This window comes from Cetorhinus maximus, chromosome 14, assembly GCF_964194155.1.
Source record: "Cetorhinus maximus chromosome 14, sCetMax3.hap1.1, whole genome shotgun sequence".
In the NCBI taxonomy this organism is placed as follows: domain Eukaryota; kingdom Metazoa; phylum Chordata; class Chondrichthyes; order Lamniformes; family Cetorhinidae; genus Cetorhinus; species Cetorhinus maximus.
The window spans coordinates 67,538,031-67,558,214 of NC_135892.1; the positions used below are offsets into that span (position 1 = coordinate 67,538,031).

Here is a 20,184-nt window from a genome sequence, read left to right on the forward strand (position 1 = left end):
CAAAGAGCAAAGCTTGCTGTCTCTTCACCTCTTGGAGATCCTCTTTGATATCGACCCCCTTCGACTGCAGCTGGAGCAGATTCTGCAGGCTTTTCTGGAGTCAGGAGATTTCTTTTCTTCCTTTCTGAATGCTTTTGAGCATGGAAAAACTTCTTAATGTTTTCCTTGATCCCTTCCCACCACTGTGTCGAGGACTTGGGGGTTTCACGGATCTCCAACCTTTGTAATCCTTTTTGAGTTCCTCCAATGTTTTCTAGGGTCAACAGATTCACGTTCAGCTTCCATGTCCCCCTGCCAACCCTCTGGTCTTCCTGTAAGTGACAGTCAAATCAGAAGGAGGTGGTCAGAGAAGAGCACTGGCTTGACATCAGTAGATCTGACCGTGAATGCTCGGTACACAAACAGGAAGCCTACCTTGGAATGGATGAACTTGTCTGATTATGACCAGGTGTATCTACGCTGCGCTCCATCTGCAGGGTTGTTGAAGACATCGTGCAGCTTGGCATCTTTTACTGTTTCCATCAGGTTTCTGGACATGGCATCCAATCTACTGTCAGCCCTGCCGGATTGTCCAGCGCATCACAGATGCAGTTGAAGTCGCCACCTAGAATGACTGGCCTGGATGTCGCCAGCAGCAGTAGGAGCTGCTGAATGATGGCCAGCCACTCGCTGTTTTGAGCTGGGGCATAAACATTAATTAACCAGAGTGGAGCATTATTGTACAATATGCCTGCCCGGAGGAGGCACCTACCACCCCCCCACCTCCTTAACTTTGGAGATTAAGTGCCTCCCCACAACAGAATAACGAGGCTGGAGGAACGTGAATCATTTCTTCCCGACCAGATCGATGGACCGTGGGACCACCATCGTGACCATTGGCTGGCTGTAGGAGCTGAGGTGTGGTATTGCACACTCCTGCAGAAACAGCAGGTCAGCTTTGACCTTGGCAAGGTAATCCAAATTTGCAACACAATGCGTAGCAAATTTAAGGCTATGTGCATTAATGGACACAATCTTTATCCCCATTTTAAAATGTTTTGCCCCTTACTGGACTTGTTGTCTTTGACAGTTCCAGTACTTTGGTCTGTTCCTGCATACCCATAGTGTTTGCAAATTGTCTCACTTGTGATGGGTTAAGGAAACTGTCCTGGCCTGCCCTGTTAGAAATGTTCTGCGAGATTTGGATTGATCTAGTACCACTATCATTAACACCCTTTTGTCCATGACATCTCTGGCAATCTCTCCTTTGCCTCCACCTATCACTGGCCTTCTATCCAGTTTCACCTGCCCCACCCTCCCTTAAACAGTATAAATTTCATTCCATCTTTACTTCTCTTTAGCACTGAAGAAGTCATACAGACTCGAAACATTAACTTTTTTTCTCTCCACTGATGCTGTTAGACCTGCTGAGTTTTTCCAGCATTTTCTGTTTTTGTTTCAAGATTTCCAGCATCCGCAGTAGTTTGCTTTTATATTGGATTGTTCCCTTTTGGAGAAGTCTTTCCTATATATTCCCCCTCGGGAATGTTGCTGCTCCCGGCTTCTTGGAGCTGGGGTGCGCTGGGGCAAGACTGGAGTGCGAGCACCTCTTCCCTGTCTCCACTGTTCTGGAGCTTGGATGTGTTGTTTAGGAAATTGTCACCACATTGAAACCCATGCATTCATTTACAGGTAATTTTCCCTGAAAAACCTCCTGCAGACCACCACTTCCCTCAGGCTGGCTGCCAATTTTTTTTGAATTGATCATTATTTTATTATCTATTCTACTTCATTTGATTGTGGATTTAGTGCATCACAGAACCTTCAGACATTTGAGATGGATTGGTTTGGATCTGGAGAGACTAATAAAAGCACAATTTCTCACCCACTAACTACAAGACACTGAATTTCCCTGGGACACGGTCCCAGTATTTACACTAGGATCATAACTGCTAATGGCCTTCATTATTGACCTTGCTGAAGTTTGCAGGTTCAATGTGAGGGAAACACATTTGCATAGGACAGGCAGGTACAAGCACCATAACAGAATTCTGCCATTAAGGTGGGGTTTTTTAAAATCCCACCTCACTCCAATGTCTTCAATAGCCTCCTACGTTAGGTAGCTGAACTGTTTTAAGTATTTTTTTTTAATTGCCATATCCTTGGTCCAGGCTGCTTTCTTGGCCCAATGATGGGATCCATTTTTGCCTGCCTGAAGCCCACCTCACTTGGTATACCAGCATCTAGAGATGCACCAGAATCCCATTGAACCAGTGGAACAGGAAACCCTGAGTTCCACCTCTGGCTCCCTTCCCCATAATTAGGTAAGTTAGTCACTCCTAGAAGTGATCCGTGCTGTTTGCAGGGGATTTGTGTTGTGGAAACGGCAGGGACTGATGGAACCCTTGAGGAATTTGGCCCCCGTGTGTTTATTGTGATTATTGTAAACTGGAAAATTGTATTTGTATTTTCCATAGTATGGAATGTGAGTCCTGAAGCTTTGTTTATGGAAAATGCTTATTGAGGTTGTAGTTGGTATGTGTTTTGAATGTTTGTGACCTATTGTAAAGTGGAGCTTCAGACTGTAGTTTGTCTGTGTGTGGTTTATTTTATCCACCTTAATATCTGGTTATTAGCAGTTCCACTGTTAATTTCAATCATGCATTAAAACCAATTTTGAAGGTGTATATTTTTCATCAATCTCTTAGCCATCTTCCTGCTTTTAGAGAGAGCAATGTTTTCTTGGCAGAAGTATGCAGCAAGCTACATATTTTCCTCCTCTTTTTAAAATTAGGAAATGTTAACAATTCAACAGTTTTTGCTTTGTTCTGTGCACACCTAAAGGGAAAACAGATACTTAAAAAAGCAGCGAGTTTGTTCTTTTTAACTACCATCAGCTGCCATCCTTCTGCGCTATCATAACAGCATTTAGTAACAATATTCCACTCGCAATCTCTCCAGCTTTGTTAACTGAGTAAGTGGAGGAAAGATCCAATTGAAAACATTACTGTAATATATATCTAGAGTGATAGGTAAACTTGTGCTAGGAATGGCAGATTGGGGATGTTCTACTTAACTCATTCTTTGGTCTGATGAATTCCAGCTAGTCCTGTTTGGCTAGCTGGTATTTTGCTGTAGTTATATGAGCAGCATTAAAATGTGTGTTTATTAGTGCTGAGCAATTTTAGTTCTCTGTTGGAAAAATGATTGGGAGTTTTCAACTTCTTCGCCCCTTGGCAAAGTACTGCACATGAATCTATTCAGCAGAACCAGCTCAGTGGTAACACTGATCCCTGAACCAGAAGGTTGTGAGTTCAAATTCCTACTCCAGAGACTTAGATTAAAACCAGTTAAAAGGCAGGAGTGGAGAAGAGGTCAAAGGTAATTTCTCACAGCAATTGGTAGTGGATAGTAGTGTACCATGTTATTCTGTCCTGGGACCGTCTGTTCACTTTGTATATCAATGATGAAAGAGATGGAGCAGTGTATAAATTTGCAAACAATACTACGATAGGAAGTATGGTTAGCAATTATGATATTGATAAACTGGTGGAATGAGCAAAAAATGGTGGTTGAAATTCAGTGTCAATAAATTTTTTTTTAAAATTCATTCAAGGGATGTGGGCTTTGCTGGCTGGGCCAGCATTTATTGCCCATCCCTAGTTGCCCTTGAGAGGGTGGTGGTGAGCTGCCTTCTTGATCTGCTGCAGTCCATGTGGTGTTGGTACACCCACAGTGCTGTTAGGGAGGGAGTTTCAGGATTTTGACCCAGTGACAGTTAAGGAACAGCGATTATATTTCCAAGTCAGGATGGTGAGTGACTTGGAGGGGAACTTCCAGGTGATGGTGTTCCCATCTATCTGCCACCCTTGTCTTTCTAGATGGTAGTGGTTGTGGGTTTGGAAGGTGCTATCGAAGGAGCCTTGGTGAATTCCTGCAATGCACTTTGTAGATGGTACACACTGCTGCTACTGTGCATTGGTGGTGGAGGGAGCGAATGTTTGTGGTTGTGGTGCCAATCAAAGAGCTGCTTGTGGGTGTCAAGCTTCTTGAGTGTTGTGGGAGCTGCACTCATCCAGGCAAGTGGAGAGTATTCCATCACTCTCCTAACTTGTGACTTGTGGATGGCAGACAGGCTTTGGGGAGTCGGGAGGTGAGTTACTTGTCGCAAGATTCCTAGTCTCTGACCTGCTCATGTAGCTGCAGTATTTATACGGTTAGTCCAGTTCAGTTTCTGGTCCATGATAACCCCCAGGATGTTGATAGTGGGGGATTCAGTGATGATTAAACATCAAGGGGCGATGGTTAGATTCTCCCTTGTTGGAGATAGTCATTGCCTGGCACTTTTGTGGCTTGAATGTTACTTGCCACTTGACAGCCCAAGCCTGGATATTGTCCAGGTCTTGCTGCATTTGGACATGGACTGCTTCAGTATCTGAGGAGTCGTGACTGGTGCTGAACATTGCGCAGTCATCAGTGAACACTCCCACTTCTGACCTTATGATGGAAGGAAGGTCATTGATGAAGCAGCTGAAGATGGTTGGGCTTAGGACACTACCCTGAGGATCTCCTGCAGTGATGCCCTAGAGCTGAGATGACTGACCTCCAACAGCCACAACCATCTTCCTTTGTGCTAGGTAAGAATCTAACCAGTAGAGTGTTTTCCCCCTGATTCCCATTGACTCCAGTTTTGCTTGGACTCCTTGATGCCACACTGAGTCAATTGATGTCAAGGACAGTCACTCTCAACTCGCCTCGGGAGTTCAGCTCTTTTGTTCATGTTTGAAACAAGGCTGTAATGCGGTCAGGAGCTGAGTGGCCCTGGCGGAAGCCAAACTGGGCATCAGTGAGCAGGTTATTGCTAGGCAAACGCTGCTTTAGTAGTGCTACATTTTGGTTCAATTGGCTGGATGATGTGGGAGAAGAGAGGGATTTTGGGGTTCCAGCTCTCTAAATAAATATTGAGTTTCAAGTGGATTAAGTTAATCAGAAAAGCTAATCGAATATTGGGTTGTAGAGCAAAGAGGTATTGCAGAGAAATATTGAGATGTATTAATTATAGAACCTGAGGAAGACCACAGTTGGGAATGCTGTATGCAGTTTTGGGCTCCGGACTATTGAAAGAATGCTGAAGCAATAGAAGGAGTTCAACACAAAATTACTAGAGGCAGAATTTTGCGCCTCGCGGGCGGGTGCGTGCCCAACCTGATCAGGTGTAAAATATCGCGAGAAGAAGCTGGGCAAGCGTCCAACGTCATCCCTCATGCACGCAATCTTCAGGTCGGCGGGCGCGTGTGGGTATTAGAGCTACGCCTACCATCAATTAAGAAGCCATTTAAGGCCATCAAAAACCCAATTGAACCTGATTTTATGTTGCCCATGCAATTTCGCGCTCATTGCATGAGCAAAACGGGCAGGCAGGCAGGCAGCGCATATTTTGCAAATGGGTCAGCAGCATTGCCAGTGTGAAGAGTGAAGAATTTGGGAGAGAGTTTGCTGCTGGTTGCTTATTTGAACATGACAGCTTAATCTCAGTTCTGAGCTTCATTCTTAGCATTTCTAGGCTTCATTTCAGGACTCATTCATGTCTCCAATGCCCCTGGAGGATTTTGACTGTTTGGACCCTTCCAGGTATCAGACAGCTGTTACCCTGTTAATGGGGATTGTGGTCTCTGCTGGTGGCAACTTCTCTGAGGAGGAAGAGATGGACAGAAGAGAGAGGAGGCCAGGTGTCCATATGCAGTTTGCAGGGGAGTGACCTGTGGGAGGAGGGGCGCAGAGCCAGCAGGTAGTTCAAGGTTGAAGGGGCTGCAGAAGACACCATTATCCTGCTGCTAGGGTTTACAGGCAGCGATTTAGCTATCTCAATATGTCCAAAGTGCACTGCCAAAGGAGGCTCCGCCTCTCCAGGGAGACCGTGACCTCCGTTTGTCAGATGATTGGGCCTGAGATCACCTCCAACTGTATGGGTGGAAACCCTATGCCAGTGGCCCTGAAGGTCACAGTGGTCTTGCCTCTGGCTCATTCTAGGGGCCAGTGGGGGATCTTTGTGGAGTGTCCCAATCAGCTGTCCACAGTTGCATCAAGCTGGTGACAGAAGCTCTGTTCAGGCGGGTAATGACATTTATTCATTTCCGTACAGACGAGGCCAGCCAGACTGAGTGAGCTATAGGCTTTGCAGTGATTGCTGGGTTTCCCCGCATCCAGGGTGTAATCGACTGCTCACATGTGGTAATCAAGATGCCAGTGGGTCAGCCGGGTGCTTTCATCAACAGGAAGGGATTCCACTCGATGAACGTCCAGATAGTGTGTGACCACGGGATGCAGATTTTGCAAGTGTATTCATGGTACCCTGGCAGGACCCATGATGCTTATATCCTCAGACACTCCCAGGTGCTGAGGCTCTTCAGTGCTCCAGCCTGACTGGATGGATGGCTGCTGGGTGATGAGGGCTATCTGTTGAAAAGGTGGCTTATGATGCCTGTCCGCCACCCAAGAACAGAGGCAGAACGGTGTTATAATAGGAGTCATGCCTCCACAGGGGCTGTGATAAAGAGGACCATAGGTCTTTTGAAGATGCGCTTCTGATGCCTGGACCGTTCAGGGAGAGTACTACAATACCCCCCAGAACAGGTGTCACTGATAGTGGTTGCATGCTGTGCTCTCCACAATCTGGCACTGGCAAGGGAGGACCCACTGGAGGAAGAGGATCTTGACGCAGCTGCACAGGCACAGAGGATGAATCCAGTAGAGAGTCAGAAGAGGAGCATGGTGAGGAGAACGTTGAAGGCGTGAAGGCAGATCACCTGAATCCTTCAGGGAGGCAGGGACACCAAGGACGCCTTGATCCAACACTGCTTCAGCTAGGCTGCCAAAGATCTGCTTCCACCTCATGCCAGGGCTGCCTCCTCCATCCCAGATGTCTGAGAGGACCCTTTCACTTGAACCCAAAGTCCACTCAGTGCCTGTGCAACAAAGTTTCAAGCCACTCACGTCCAGCATTACATACTGGTGTACCGTGCACCAAAAAAATAAAATGTTGAAGCACACTCAGGCCATTACGACAAAAACAAAATTTATTTCATTTTGACAATCCAAAAAAATTAACATAACCTTCTCTGGTCTTCATTCCCAGACCAGTAAACATAAACAGAACATTACACAACAGAAGATCACCCGTGACCAGTCCCTCTTTTGCTCATGGTGCCTTAAACCTGCATTTGCGAGTGCTACGTCTTGGTTCCCCCCACTCTCACCTTCCTGGCAGTGGCATTGGAGGTAGCCTGCTGACTCTGGTGTCTTGTTGACCTTGATGACCTTGGCAGTCGTCCTCTTGCCAGTGGAGCCTGTGCTGGCCTCCCCTGGGAGGGAGCGACCAGTGCCACGGCTGCCATCTCCCCACTCAATGCAGCCTCATCAGATGCCACAGTCACTGGCAGAGGGGCGGAGGAGCTGCTGCTGTCATCCAGAGGAGCCTGCAGAGACAACCAGCAGCATTTGTGCCAACGTAAGGTCGCTCTGGACCTTCCTGATTGGCATTAATGGAAGGGCACCTAGCTGGGATACTGGATGCCTCCTCCATCACCCACACTGGCACTGACCATCTGAGATCATTATTTGTGTGAGGGCCTGCAGGTCCAAGCGCAACCCAGGAACTCCTCATTCTGTTCCTGGATCTGTCTCTCCATGAGAGTCATCATTCTCTCAATGGAGGAGGCAACGTGCTCGGCCATGGGGGTCAGCGCAGTACTCATGCTCCGCATAGACTCATCCACAACGGAGACCATGGCACCCATACCTTCATGGATCTCCGCCAGATTCTCCCACACATCTCACTGGACATCCAGCATCTGCCGCCTACTGGACGACTCCAGAGGCTCATGATCTGCCTTTGACTCAGCATTGTCCTGGTCTCCAGCAGTCCTCCAACTGCTGGCGCCCTGGGCACACGCTGCCTCCGCCTGCTCCTCAAGCGAATGTGAAGTGCTCTCACTGCTGTGCTCCAACATTCTAGCTGAGGATCTAATGCCCACCGAGGTGCTGGTATCGGAGCTGGTGCCTAGCTCAGAGAGCGGGTGTGACGCAGGTGCATGTGAAGCCTGGCGGTCCTCTGGCGTCAGGGGTGGCTTTTCGGGGTCCTGTGATTGAGTGCGTGCTGTGGATCTAAGGGAGAACAACAACATGTCATTAGTTTAAGTCATCACACTGTCACTGTGCATGCCAGGCACCCTAGTGAGAGATGGAGACCGTCTTTGTGATCAGTGGGGAATCCCGTTTTGAGGCTCCCATTAATGATGAGACTACACAAGAATGTTTGCACCATCCGAAACTCTCCTGTGCACTGCATTCCTACCTTCATCTGACACCTCAGCCTCTCCGCGGCCGGTTGACCGAGGTGCATGGTGCCTCTCCAGCTCCGAAGCGTCCTGCTCCAATCTGGATAGGATTAGGTGGTTTGGGGGGCCTCCGCCTGTCTATGACCTTTCAATGTTGTTGTGGGCCGTATTCTCCTGAAAGGACATGGATTAGCGCGCACTCCACTTGCAGCACCATTGCAGCCTGGCCAACTCCACCTGAGGAACACCTTGCAGGACACACCTGAGTTGTGGTTCTTGAGCCGCAAGGCACTTAGTCCAAGCAGTCAGGGTTCACCCCCTTGGCCAGCTCTGGCGTCATTGACAGTTGGCACTCAGGCTCTTCACGACCCTGAGCTCCACGAGGGGTGGTGGCCAGACCTTAACACTTCCACACATTGATCCATGCCAACACGGTATTCACCCTTCATGAGCGCAACAGGTCGGTAAACCTTTTATGGCACTGCACCCATGTGCGCCGCACAATATCGTGGCTGGTGACCTGTGCTGCCACCTCCTCCCAAGCTCTTTATGTTAGTTTTGGTGGCCTCTCCCTTCCATCTCTGGGGACAAGGGTGTCCCTACTGGCAGCCACCACCCCCAAGAGGACCACGAGGCACTCGTCTGAAAACCGGGGGAGCTGAGTGTCCACCTGACCTGCCCTCCCACCTGGTGTCTCCAGCCACACTTGAGGCCATAACCTCAGTGTTCAGAACGCTGCAAATATCTCCTTCCCTGGCAGTCTTCAAGGAGCTGACTGTGCCATTTTAAACAGGCCGCCGGGTCCCCATTGGACCCAGCGGTCGACAGGCCCCCGCTTGGCCCTTCCCAACCATTGGGAAGATGTGTTTCATGCTGGATTGGCTTTAATTGGCCAGCCAACGTCAAATCGCGGTCAGGGGCTGATTGTGGGCAGAGGCCTGTTTCCCAACCAGTCGCGGGCCCACCGATTGCACCCGCCCACCAAGGGTAAAATTCAGGCCTAGGATTCTTCCTGAAAAAAGGCAATACAAATATGAAGACAGACTTTGAATCATTGGGGCTGCTTTATTTAGAATAAAGGCGATAATGTTAGGTGTTTAAGATTATGATGGGACAAAGCACTAACATGGACTGGTAGGGCTGACAGGCCCGTTTCTGTGTTGTAATTTATTTGGGAAGTCGTCTTATCCAATAAACCCATAATGAAATGTTAAGCTGACTCGATCATTTGTCACCTCAGATGCTTATTGAGTTACAAAGCGATGAACACGAGTTCTTTTTCTGATAAAACTACACAGGCAGCGTTTCAGCAGTTTCTGAAAATCATGCAGACCCAGGGTTGAATTACTTCCTTGACTTTGTTGCGGACTTTTAATCTCTTGCAATTTGTAGCATTTCATATGGTTTCATTTTGTGAAGCTTGCCCTTTGCTCCGGTTCGAAGCTCAACAACATAATTGAGGAAAAAGTCTCATTTACTATAGGCCCATAATGCACCTTTAGTGTTACTATGGCGTTGTGCCATCTCTAAAGTTTTTCTGTACTTAGTGATGCGATGATAGTTTATGTATTGAGGTTCACATTTACAGCAGAATCTATTATCCTGTAATATGTTCCTCCACATGGTGCATTGGTTGCAAAGTTCAAATTCATTTAATGAGGGAATCGTAGGGGCTGATGTGGGAGCTGATTATTTATTTCATCACATGATCAAGTAGAATTAACAGCTTTGCATTGCTGTTCTGCTTCAGGAAAATTCTGTATATAATATATATTATAAGTTTATATGTTAAGTAGCCAGGTAATGCATTAAATAAAACCCCTATTTTCTGCTGTATGAATACTGCTGTGAGTTAGTGTCCTCTTTTGTCATCATTAATCTTTCACTTGTTATATTGATCAGGGGAAGGCGCCTTATCATGAAGGTTACTGCACAAGATAAGGGCTCATGGTGTTGGGTAGAGGATTGTCTAACTAACAGGAAACAGAATTTGACTAAACAAGTCATTTTCAGGTTGGCAAACCTTAATATGACGAGGGTCATGCTGGGGCCTCAACCATTTACGATCTATGTTGATAACTTGGATGAAGGGACTGATTGTATTGCAGCCAAATTTGCTGACGATATAAAGATAGATGGGAAAGCAGGTTGTGAGGAGGACGCATGGAATCTGCAAAGGGATATAGATAGGTTAAGTGAGTGGGCAAAAGTCTGGTAGAGTATAATGGGGGAAAATATAAGGTTATCCACTTTTGTTGGAAAAATAAAAAGAATATTATTTAAATGGAGAGAGACTGCAGAATGTTACAGTACAGAGGGATCTGGGTGTCCTTGCACATAAAACACAAAGTTGGCATGCAAATAATTAAGAAGGCAAGTGATGGAGTATAAAAGTAGGGAATTCTTGCTGTAACTGTACGGGTGTTAAACCATATCTAGAGTACTGTGTAGTGTTGGTGTCCTTACTTAAAGGGGGCTGTACTTGTATTGGAGACAGTTCAGAGAAGGCTTACTAGGTTCATGGGTTGACACTGGCTGTGAAATGAATTCGAGGCAGTTATCATGTTTGACACTAAACTAATCAATTTGATCACTTATGGCACTTGCATTGGCCTTATTTTAAATAGCATTTCCTACACTTGTAGCATATTAGTGATCTAAAAGTTAGCTGAATGGTTTCATTGTTCTACAATGGAAATTTAAGTGAATGGTGAAGGAGGTTACAAGGACCTTTAATATAGAGGGACTTTGTGTAACTTCATGAGAGGGGAATCAACAGTTCACTGGAGGTGTATTATTTATTGATCCCTGGCATCTCTGACTGCATGACATAATGCTGGCCTTCTTTCTGTTTCCTGGCCTTCACCTAAATGTTATTCATTGGATGATGACAGTTGTGGCTGTTCTGTCTCTTCCAAATGCAAGCCTCTCTATTTGTCATGTTGTGAAACATGCAGTTCAATGCATGATGTGATGGATGTTTTGTGGGGCATATCATAGTCATATATTATCGCATCCTCTTCTTTAGTAAACACTGATACAAACTACCCATTAGGTATTATTTGACTTATTATTGTGATGCAGCAGGTTACTCTGGTAGAAAATGACTTTATGCCTGAAAATGCCAAGTGAGTTTCAATGTTGCCTATTCCAGTAAGAAGAAATGAAAACCAAAGGTTAGGCACTTCCAAATATGAGAAAAAAAGTAATCACCCTGAGCTGTATTTGGGCAACCTTAATGAATAAGCTGAGCTGCTTTTTTTTTACAGGCCTCCAGAATACTTGTCCATGCTTTCAAATAAGACACATCACAGAAAGACCTAAACAGGAAACACAAAGATGCTGTGTGGGAGGGATTGTGGTTGATGGATAATCAAGCATGAATGCTGATTATTCAGTTTGGGCTGAAATGCAACTTCTCATTCCTGTAAAGTTTTCATTTATCCTAATTGAATAGTGCATCTGGTGCTTGAAATTATATTTAACTTGAGGTGTTTTATCTGAATATTGCTGTCTCCTTTGGACCACCATCTTGAGAGGTGGTATGTAATTGTAAGCAGGTGCTGCAGCTGTAGTAATTTTCCATGCTTTTCTCCATCATCTCATCAGTCTTTGGAACTGAGTGACCAAATAATTAATGGGTTAAAACGCAGCTGTTTGGGATATATTTTAAACTCAGTGATCCACTTTTGTGTAATGACTCCTTTTAAGTTCAGTTGTGTAGACTCCAAAAAAATCAACAATAACAGCATGTGTTTCTTTAATTTACTTAATATTATGATTCCATGATCATTAACTTCTCAGATGTGTACCATTTTGAAAAATAGGCCAAGATTTTGTCGGGCCAACAGGGGTCTTGTCCACTGGTCAGAGAGCCACTGGACAGGAAATTCCTGTCAGTTCTACAGGGATGGTCGGATGGAATCAAGTGCTTTCAGGCGCTCACTTAATCAACCGCCATCATTACCCACAATTGAAGCTCCCCAGTGGTGAAAGTCTCGCCTACTGTGAACTGCTGGCAAATTAGAGGCCGACAGCTTGTCATTGCTGCCAACACTAGTGGGAGCAGTGATGGCTGGTGATGCCGCACCCTCCAGAGGCCCAGGATTACAGAGGGACCCCAGGCCTCAGGTGACTGAAGGCGGGATGAGGGCCATGGGGTGAGGGTCATTGGAAAGGGGGCAAGGGATTGGAGGGGAGGGGGCTGGCTTTCATTGCCCCCTGGCTGATGCTGATTCCTTTGATCTGGCACAGAGTGCCTGATAGTGAGGGCACCCCATCTCCCCAAGGAGAGGCCTCTGGCAAACCCAACAGGTTTTGCTGTGTGGCCTTCCGAGGGAGCAGAAGACCCATGCAGCCTCCATTTAATCCTTGAGCCACCGTAAATTGCGGTGAGCTTCGAGATAATGGGTGTCAATTGGCTCATTAATGAGCCTAATTGACATCTCACCAGTGGCTGGAAATCCCAAATCAGTACCTTCCGCCCTCCAACTTAAATCGGGATGGTTTTCCCATCACCAGGAGACTGACATGGGGCCTCTCCCATGATTAAGCTGGGCCTGGCCACCATGGTTCCCACTGCGACAGCTGCATAAAATCCAGCCCATAATCTCAGATTCTCTATTGCATTTAGGAATTATTTATTTAAAACGCAGTCTTCAACAACTTACTCCAGATTTCAGCACGACTAAAAGTAATAATTCTCGCTTGTCGACTAAACCTGTTCATCTTACCTACTCGAGTAAGCCAGATTGCATATCAGTCTACGCTCTTTTAAGCAAAACTAGCTATTTTGTTGATGGAAAATATAAATTCTTTAATTCTTAGTTTATTTTTGGTACCATGGTATTTATTTGGATGTATTCTGAGACACACAGAAAAATCTATTGCACAGGAGTACATTTTAGGGAGGGGGGTAGAGTGCTTAAACATTTTCTGTAACCAGTGTGTGAATGCCTACTGAGTATCTTGCTGTATGCAAGCCAATCAAATCGCGATCTTACTCTTAATTTTGATATTGTTCTCTTCTGAATTTTGGATCAGCTGAGCAAACCACAATGGTAATGCAGCAGGTTCAGCTCTGATCCATTTCACTGTAACAGTGGTTATCTGATAACTGGTTCTTTTTTGGCAACAAGCCTGCATTACAGTATACACTGTGACATTTGGGTTCAGTTTGTTGAAATGTTTGATTGGTAAGGCAGTAGGATGATACTGTGCATTGGGGGAAGGAGCATAACAGCATGAATTGGAAGGAGACTGGTTTAATATCCCTCTAAGCGCTGAGTTACCAATCTGAGCTGCCAAAGGGTACATTCAATAAAGTTTCCATGTATTGGAAGCAGATTTTGTGGGATGCCCCATTTACCGATATCAGTACAAAAATATTTGGTGAGAATATTAATTATTCATTAATTTAAACTTTGATTTTGATCATAAAAGTGCAGTCAATAGCTTGCCTTTCCTAGAAAGTTCTTAGTTGGAGTGGAAGTCAGACTGAAGGAATTCAAAAAGAGTGGTTGAAGAAATAGCAGTGGAACTGGATAATAATGATATGATGGACTTGACAGGAAGGATTGTTAGAAATAAGTGTGAGAACAGAGACGGAAGACAAGAGTTTTAAAGCTGTGTGGAGGTGAAGGGTGAAGTGGGGTGGGAGAGAAATAATATCTGAGCACAGGGTACAGTTAGTGATACCTGTGAGTACTTCTGTAAGGCAAGTAGTTTGCACGGTCAGCAAATGAGCTGAGAAGGAATCGAAGGAATAGCCCGCCAGTTCTTTCCCTGAAAGAAATTGGTCCGATCAGGGTTCAGGCTGGACAGTGGAGAAAAGTGAGTACTCTGGGGTTAGGACTGAGCAGGGAGCTTGGGGCTGGGAGATGCCAAGTAGACGATCTCAGTTTTGGAAACAGCAATCAATTAACTTCTTTCATCAGACTTCAGATATGAGAATAGAGAATGCAGTCAATGATGAAGAGGAGGAATTTACAGACGATCTTTGCTGCAACAATGATCTCATGGCTGGCAGCAGAGAGGGCAATATTGTTTGAGATGCTTGATCCCTCTCGTTGTCGTCTTTATTCTATAAGCAGAATTTTCCGGTCCCGCCAGCAGTGGGTTTCGTGGCGGGTGGGAGCGGAAAATTCAGAGTGAGGCCAAAAGTCAGACTCCCACTGGCGGGGAAATGAGTCGGAATTTTCCCCTCGCTACTTTTATGGCAGGATGATGGCAGATCAACTTTCCCGCCAATCCTTGTCAGGAATGTCATTAGCATGTCATGAATACGTATTAAAAATGCAACTCACCGGAATCACGTTCTCCCTCCCAATTACGTGCCACACCCATGGGAAATTAGACCAGTTTAAATCACGACTGGATATGTGGTGTGTATCTGTCCGCCCTCACTTCACTTGTCACTTCGAGATCAGTGCAACATTCAAAGCCTACTTGCAACAGTGCTGCTCCGGTCCCTTAGCAATGCCAATGTTAGCCCACACTGGTGGGGGTGTATGATGGGGCTGTTCACCATGGTTACCTCAGGTGTTGAGCTGTGCTGCTCACCGTGGTTGCCTCGCTACTCTGGTAAGATAGCATTGTGTGCTGCAAGTTTCAGGCAGGGCTGCATTCTAAAACAGAGACCAGCATGGTGACCGCGAGGGGGAGATGACAGGGACATGAGGATGAAGTGGGCTTGCTAGGGTTGGGGGTGGGGATTGGGGGAATGATGGCAGGCTGAAGGAAGATTTCAGGTGGGGAAGCTGGAGCCCGAAATGGAACAGTAGAACGCAGCCACAGAAGGGAGTAGATGGGATTCGATTTGCATGACGGGGAGAGGGTGCATGCAGATTCTAGAGTACTAAAGTGTGGCATAAGGTGGAAGAGTTGCACAGAGACTCATGGAGTGGGGGTGGGGGAGGTGGTGGTGGGTTTAGGGAAACGGTCTTGTGGTTATTCATTGACGAGCCAGAGAGCTGAGTGAAAGACAGTCATACTCCCTGGACTGATGCCAAGAGGTCAAAGTGAGAGATTAAAGGCAACCATGGGGCTCTGTGGGCTATGCTGCAGGGTTATGCATGGCACGTACATGTTCCTGCTCCAGAGAGGGGCAAGGCCTGTGTGCTGAATTGGGATCAGGCACAGCTTAGTATGCAGGGTGTGGTCATAGTCTCACAGTTGATGGAGACGGGGGTGTCGGGCTCAGTACTGGATTGCAGATGGGATGGTCATGGTCAGGGGAGGCATTTGTAGCCTGTAAATGGGGAAAATAATAAAGTAGTGGGTAGCCAAAACTCTCCTGGGGGTGGGGGGTGGGTGCAGCGGGGGTCACTCGGTATGTGACCTTGCACACAGCCTAAAGATGGGGAGGGACGAGGTCCACGTGGGGCATGGGGATGTCAACAATGATGGGTTCAGGGGGAGGGGAGGAATGCCCACAACAATGACAATGGGATCCAGGGTTACTGGGGGAGGGGGGGAGAATCATCGGACATCGTGAGGCTTCAGGAAGATCGGGGAACCCAAACTCTGACAGGGAAGGGTTGAAAGTGGTCTCAAAGTAAAAATTCTGCACCACCATCTTGAGACCCTGAAGTTATGGCACAGTTTAAAACCGAAGCTGGAAGAGAATCTGCAAGGGATGGGGGCTGAGGTGGTGTGGGAGGGGCCCACAGCCAGACTCAGGGACCCTAACAGGGGGCACCCTCATACAACATGGAAATGGAGCCTAAGCTGATAGAACCGAGGAAGAGCTTATTGAGAAGGTGCAGTTGGAGCACTTTAACGTGAGACTGTAGGAGTCATTGGGTTCATGATGAAGTTGATCAACTTGAGCATTAACAGAGAGGAATGTGGGAATTGAAACTCTTTCGAGTTATCAACAGTCACAGATTGCAACTCTTTCGAGTACAATCACAATTCTTGGTTTCCGGGAGTGGGACATGAACCCACAACCCTCTGATTCAAAGGCGAGGGTGCTATGAACTGAGCCACAGCTGACACCTCAACTCTTTCGAGTACATTCACAGTTCTTGACTTTTTTTTTTCCGGGAGTGGGACATGAACCCACAACCTTCTGATTCAAAGGCAAGGGTGCTATGAACTGAGCCATAGCTGACACCTCAAAAAAAAAATCTTTCGAGTTATCAACAGTCACAGATTGCAACTCTTTTGAATGCAATCACAGTTCTTGGTTTCTGGGAGTGGGACATGAACCCACAACCTTCTGATTCAAAGGCGAGGGTGCTATGGACTGAGCCACAGCTGACACCTCAAGGTGCAGCCAACCACAAAGGGAACACAGCTGCTGGACATCTGCAAGATGATCAATGAAAGCCTCTAAGATGCTTTGTGCAATTGGCATGGCTAACGGGCTAAAGGGCACCCAAAAGTGCAGGTTAGACATAATCAGTATACCAGATCAGACATAGGAGGAGTGCATTAGGTAAGGCTGAACATATCCTGGATGTACTTGAGCCTCTTCCAACCTCTCTGGGATTAAGATGTCAAGTAGCTGGGGTGGGATCTTGGTCACCTAGGTCTATGAGGTAGCGCCTCAGCTGGAACACTGAATCCGGGAAAGGCAGGCGCAGCTCTACGGCATGACAGTGGCTTCCTGGTTGTGATTGGGGCATCTACTATAGTTGCTCATTACTCTATAATCTGTTGGATCCCTGTCCACAGGGAGGAGGAGGATTAAATAATGGAGCCTGTGTTCAATGCTGCCTTCTTGATGACAGTGATCTGACTGAGGAGGAGAAGGGCCCAGCACAGTTTCGAGAAGAGGCCTGGCCTGAGGATTGTGGTCCAGGGAAGCCCTAACAAGACCTGGAGGATAAGGAGGTCACATCCATCCTACGAAGGTTACTCGCATGACCAAGGGTCTACCGAAGACACTGCTCCTATTTGGAGATGAGCGTGAGATAATGCCACGCACGTCTACACTTATCAAGAGATGAGGTGGCTCATATCTGCCACATTCTCCGGGAGGAGTTAATGCCACATGGACTGGGAGGACATCCCCTGCCAGTGCCCCTGAAGATCACCGTCACACTCAATTTCTTTGCCAGTTGGTCATTCCAGGGATCTACAGGGGACCAATGTGGCATCTCCCAGACCTCAATACTTAAATGTATCAAGGAGGTGAAGGATGCCCTCCTACAGTAAGGCTCATTATCATTATGTAAAGGTCACACTGGATGAAGCGAGGGTGCTATGGACTGAGCCACAGCTGACACCTCAAGGTGCAGCCAACCACAAAGGGAACACAGCTGCTGGACATGGTGGAGGGTGCAGGTGAATGCTATGATTTGTCAAATGGCTCATCAGCATCTTCCTCTGAGGTGGCCTAGGGGCTGGGGCTTATGTTGCTTGCGCGGGTCCGTCTGGACCTGCTTCTGCCTGTAACAGAGAGAAAATAGATTTGGCTCATGAACAGGCTGAATACAACAGTACATGTTACTTTGGATGTCAAGATATGATCAACTCACGAGGGCTTATCCGTACTGGCTTGCTGGGACAGACTGATCTTGCCTTCACAGGAGCAATCCCTGTCCTCTCCTGCCAATTTGGCAGCATCCCCCCCAAATTTGGGGAGCTCCTGGATGTTGGCCATCCTTGCTCCAGTCTGGGATCTCTTCCTCTAGTTGTGGGCAAGCTTGGCCTGCATGAAGACAAATAGATAGGATGTGATCAGAAGGGATGGAGTAGAGGTTGGGGAGCATGCATGCCTACTGTGTGTGCTGATCCGCCCCGCCACACAGAAACACATGCACACATGATAGATGAGATGTTGCTGAATAGGCTTTTGATGCTGATACCTCCCTGCTAATATTGTATGAGATTTCTGAACTGTGTGATGCTTTAAGTGCATAATGCCATTATGACTGTGGGAGTTTGGAGTGAGCTGAAGGTTGACTTACCCTTGCAGTGCGGATGAAATCATACTTCCTCTTACTAAATTGGGTGGCATTTCTCTGGTGGTTGCCGTGGAGCTGACCGCCTCCCCGGCTGGTGAGGTGAGGTTAGTGGACCTCTTGGATCATTCCCTGGGAAAAAGAACCTCCCGGTGCTGGCGGACACCTCTAATGTCACGCCTCCACGGAGCCGTGGCTAAATCTCGGTGCACTCTTCTTTCTCCTTGGGGCTATCTCCGGAACTTCTGACCATGCAGTTGGGCTGTGAAGAATAATGTGTGTTTGGGTGGTTAAATATGGTGCCAGGAGCTTCAACCCCATGAGATGACAGGCGGACAAATCAGTGCCCACCCCGCCACATGATTCAGCGAGCAACTCACTTATGCTTAATTAATGAGGCTTCAAACAGAAGATCGAGCATGAGGACCTGACCCACCAATCAGCAAGAAACTCGCCGCTAATCCCACTCGCCATTGTGTTTCGTCTCCGGAGCGGAAAATTCCATTTTGTGTGTTTAGCCACTGCAGATTTCCATTTAATATGCTGATGGTTTGCAGTGAACTGTTCAGGAAATGATGCCTGTGGTATTTACTGCAAGTGTTGGGGAGAAATATGGAAAATTAGTACTTATTCTATGAAGTTGTCAAGGGGTGTTGGTGTTTACAGTGCGCATGGACTGTTAGAAGAAACCAGTAATGCTCAGTGTACAAAGGGAACTGGTGTTACCTAATCTGCATGGTTTGAGTCGGTGGCATCAGAGCAGCGTTTTAGCTTGTGTTCTTAACGATAATCATTTTATTCTTGGCACTTTAAAGACGAAGAATGAACACGCTGCTCTGGAATCTGTTTGAACCTTTTATTGTTAAGTATTTACAGTTTCATCTAGATCTCAGTACTTAAGGAAAATATATCGGAAGCAAATGTTTGGTGTTTCAGATCATGAATTGTATTATTTTTAGAGTATGCAAATATTGAGAGAACACATTCAGGTCGGGGTATTCTGACCCTAACTTTGGCAGTCTAACCTACAAATCATTTCCAAGTCCTGGGGACTCTGTCCTGTCCATGCTGTTTACGTAAATATAATTTTTTCATCATTTTTCGTTTGTGTAGCAAACACTTAGCCATGTTTGTAACATTAACCTCCTGCCACTTTGGGTCTGTCTAAATGTCACAGACTTATTATGACCTCTAAACATGCCCCACACAGCAATCAATAGCATATCAGCTCACAAGTGCTTGAAGAACTACTCCAGATTGCAAGCAACTTGTACCTAATTAGACGCCTTAAATATTCTCTAGTCTCTTGCTCCTACCACCATGTCCCTTTTTTATTGTATCTGCAATTGAAATAAGTTATTCCATGGCCTAGTCTAACAATGTACTGACTGCTTCTGCATCTGTAATTTCCCCACCAGGAATTTATAATTCAGTCGGAGTTTCAATGCCTTAACGTTCACTAAAATGTTTTAATAACTGAGATCTTCATGGATAAATTGGAGCCTGTTTAGAGGGTGTATTGAAGAAATGCGATTCTATATGTTAGGGCTTATAATAGGACGGGAAAATCTCTTAATAAGAGTGCAGGGATTAGTTCCTGAATTTGCTGCAAAAATCTTACTGGACATCAAATGGTAAGATTTGTTGTGAAGCTCAGAAGCTTAAAAGTTAAATATCTTTTGACAACTTGGCATATTTTAATACTTGCTATTATAACTTGAATGTATTTGTGAGAATCTAACTTTGTATTTGCAGTATGCAGTTTTGTAGTTAAAGAAAAGATTGCTTATGAATAAAGTATTCACTGAATGGACTTTGTGCAGGCACATCACAGTCAGGATAGATGAGGTCAGAATGTGTCAAACCATTACACGCGCTCAAAGGTTGGATTTTTCTCTTTTCACCGAAGAGCTGTGCATATTCGTTTCCTACAGCAACCAAAAACAATTAGCTGAAAT

At 46.2% G+C, this 20,184-nt stretch overlaps 2 protein-coding genes across 2 annotated transcripts in view; both read left to right on the plus strand.

The window, feature by feature from the left end:
* lpgat1 (lysophosphatidylglycerol acyltransferase 1) overlaps positions 1–20,184 on the plus strand; it is a 128,607-nt gene that overhangs the window by 86,329 nt on the left and 22,094 nt on the right. The gene's annotated exons all lie outside the window — the stretch shown is intronic.
* dtl (denticleless E3 ubiquitin protein ligase adapter) overlaps positions 1–20,184 on the plus strand; it is a 166,065-nt gene that overhangs the window by 6,597 nt on the left and 139,284 nt on the right. The window lies entirely within an intron of this gene.